This window comes from Lactuca serriola, chromosome 3, assembly GCF_051521515.1.
Source record: "Lactuca serriola cultivar US96UC23 chromosome 3, Lser_US96UC23_V15, whole genome shotgun sequence".
NCBI lineage: Eukaryota > Viridiplantae > Streptophyta > Magnoliopsida > Asterales > Asteraceae > Lactuca > Lactuca serriola.
This window is the reverse complement of record NC_136410.1, coordinates 223,074,389-223,077,954: the sequence shown is the minus strand read 5'-3', so window position 1 is coordinate 223,077,954 and position 3,566 is coordinate 223,074,389.

The following is a 3,566-nucleotide window of genomic DNA, read 5'->3' as shown; positions in this document are numbered from 1 at the left end:
TAGTAACTTCCACCAGCTCATCACACTAGACTTTAACAGAGGAATCGCAAGTGCGGTCTTTTGTTTGTTGCTGCACTCGCAACCTTCAAACATCGTCTCCATTTCTGAGATCCAATTCATGACTTCCACCGGTGTCGGACTTCCAGATAGACACGGCGGTTTAGATGCCATGAAATCTTTGTATTTGCATCCGCGACCATCAACTCCTCCATCTTGGTTGTTTTTTCTAACTATCGGTGGGTTGGCTTGACCAAGAGTCTCACTGTAGTTCCCTCCTACTGATTGCCCTTCATTCAATACGGGCTGTTCAATAGGCATGGTAGTCTCTTCCCTATGTTGTTGTAGTAATCGCCTTGTCTCCTCCATTTGGCGATCTAACATCATATGCATCATTGCTTGTACCCCATCCATCGTCATTGGCTCAGGTGCAGCTCCTACAACAGGTACTTGCTCAACTACTTGAGGTTGACGCTGTTGATCCCTGTTTCCGTTTGCATTTGCAGCTCCACTACGAGTTCTGGCCATTACAATCTATATAATGAATAAGGCGGATTTAGGTCTTTATCCTTGTTAGACATGTCAAGTCCCTTATCACTCTGAAACGTTTACATGTTAGTTATAATCTCGTAATCATACGCTTAGAATCCTACACACATAAGGTTTCCAGATCTGGTCGGCAACAGACCATAGATCCGAACAAATAATGGCACACATGGCAAACACATAGCATTTAGCATATAAGGGCATTTTAGGCATCTTCCCTAAAATAAACTAGTGCTCGTGTCTAAAATATGGTAGACACTCATCTCACAATCATCACTTAGCATTCTATGTTCAAGTCTAGAAATTCTACAATTTCTTAGTTTGCTTAAACTAATGCTCTGATACCAACTGTGACATCCCCTAATTTCTCGGCCAAAAAAGACCGATTTAATTTATGCTTTTTAAAATAAAATCAGAGAAATCTTTTTAAAAGATGTTGCGGAATTGGTCCCCAAACAAAATATGATAAAAGTTTATCAAAACCCTTCATTAAGAAGGTATATGTTTTCCATATATATATATCAAAACCTCGGGATGTCATGTTCCGATACAAATCAAAAGCATAAAAAAGACATTATAAGCCTTTCAACAGTTATTTACAACTACTGGCCTATAATCCAAAAATCTCTCGTCGTCCTCCGACTATGCTTGGGGTCCACTACCTGTAACATAAAAAGCTGAGTGGGTCAGGCTTGGGAGCCTGGTGAGCACATAGGGTTTTCAACCCACAATAATAATAAACTTACTAAGTTCATCAATCAACAATAACCTTGATTACCCGTTCCCGTTATCCTCACTTTATGTCCCTAAACACTTGTCACAAGGGACCTAGCTTAAAGAATATCATCGGGATGGACACTACTGCTAAGGGGTTTCCTCATCCATACATGTCCTATAGGCAACCATGAGGGGGATGGAGTACAGCGAATGAACACTCTCAGTTCATTAGCACCTACAGGTTGCGGACCTGCTAATGTTTCCCATTGGACTGTCTAGAAAGTCCGTGGTCGTCATCCAAACTCCACTAGATGACTGGATCTCAAAAAACATCGAGGCCTCTCATCAATTTTATTTTATCACACATCACTATCTACCCATGTTCTACCCAACATATATGTAGATAAAAATACTTATACAGTTTAAAACTTTTATAAAACATCAACACAACCATCACCTCAAATAAACAATTAATATATTTAAACATAGCACATATTATAAGGTAAATACTTCATATCTATGTGTAAAATGAAAGTGACTATACACTCACATGATTTGATGATAATCGGGCAGCAATTCGTTTCCTAAAACGATCGTTTCTAATAAAACCGGGAGTTTTATTGAGAAACCGGGCTATGCAAAAGTCAGGCTTCGAAACCGAAAAGATAAATTTTCCGAGCTTCTCGGGCGCTTCGTGGCGTATTCCGGGGCTTATAATCGATACCGGGGCTTTGGGGGATGTTAATATGAAGAAAATATGGGAAAAGGGGTTAAAAGTGGCCAATTTCCAAAGTTACCCGGGAAGTCTCGCATGGATGCTATTTATAGGGGAAGAGGACCGAAGGATCGGATCCGAACCGAGGAGGGGATGGCACGCGTCTGCGTGGCTCAGACCAGGTGGCTGCTTCGGCGAGGCTCGGACTGGTCAGCTGCGAGCTTCAGATTGGTCAGCAGCCTCGGTCCAATGGGAAGAGTCCACGTATGCGAAGGGGTGTCCGAGGGGTGTCTCCGGGGCATATCATGCAAAGTTGTTGGCTTTTAACTGGACCTCGTCTGCGGTCCAATCAGGAGGTGCCACGCATGGGTTCGGTCCACTCAGCAGCTGCCACGTGCGAGGGTGACGTGGCATGCGAAATTGCCCGGTTTTTCCCATTTTTTCTTTATTTTTGTGCCAAACTTGCGAAAATCATAACTTTCGCATACGAGCTCCGTTTATGACGTTCTTTATATGCACGCGTAGCTAAAATTACGCTCTACAACATTCGTTTAGACTTCGTCGGCTAATTTTGAATTTAATTTTTATATTAATATTTTTAACAGACCGGGACAGGAAATCCGTTAAAAATTCATAACTTCTTCATCCGACGTCCGTTTTCGTTAGACTTTTTACCGTTGTGCTCCTAATGACGAGACCTTCCATTCTCGTTTAGTTTGTGTCGGCTAAAAATTGCTCGATCTAAAATTCGAGTTTTTAGCTATCCACTGCTAAGCTGAAACTTCGAAAAATCATAACTTCCTCATACGAAGTCAGATTTGGGCTTTCTTTTTATCGAACTTCTCAGTTTAACGAATACTACGACTTTGGTTTAGATCGCTAAGGCTAAAAAGTAGTTTATTGAAAACTCACTTTTTACGACATTCAGCACCGTGTCGGTTTTGTCGCGAAACTTTGACAGGTCATAACTTCTTCGTTATAACTCGGATTTTGGTATTCTTTAATTATATCCCCGAAATCCTTGTTTCGACCACTACCACTTTATGTAAAGATATCGGGCTTATCTTACACTTTAATTTTGACGCTTATTTTTATTCTTAATTAATTAAGCCCTAATAATTAAGCATAAAACACATAATTCACATAATATTCACATAATTCCTTTTCATTACTTCAAAATGAGTTACAAAGGTTAACCTAGACTATCACCTCAATATAAATGCCTAGGCTAGAAACACGAGTGTTACACTATCCCATCCGAAGACCGGCATCTGAGGGTGTGGTCATGCATGACGTACCCATCGCGTACGAAGGTACGCCCAGCGTACGTGCTGCGAAGGCATTACGCCCTGCGTAACTTCGGAGTACACCCAGCGTACGAAGCCTCTCGCACCCCTATAAAGAGGATGCGAGGGTGCCAGCCATTTTTGCTAATTTACCTCCTTTCTCTCCCACTTTTTCACTTCCGAGCCCCTCGAGACTACCCCGACGCCCCGGTTACGTATCCAAGTCTCGACGAAGGTCCGAAGATCCGAAATACCCGAGAAACTCACTTCCTTCCGGTCGAAGTGTTGCCCGCGAAAAGTCTCAT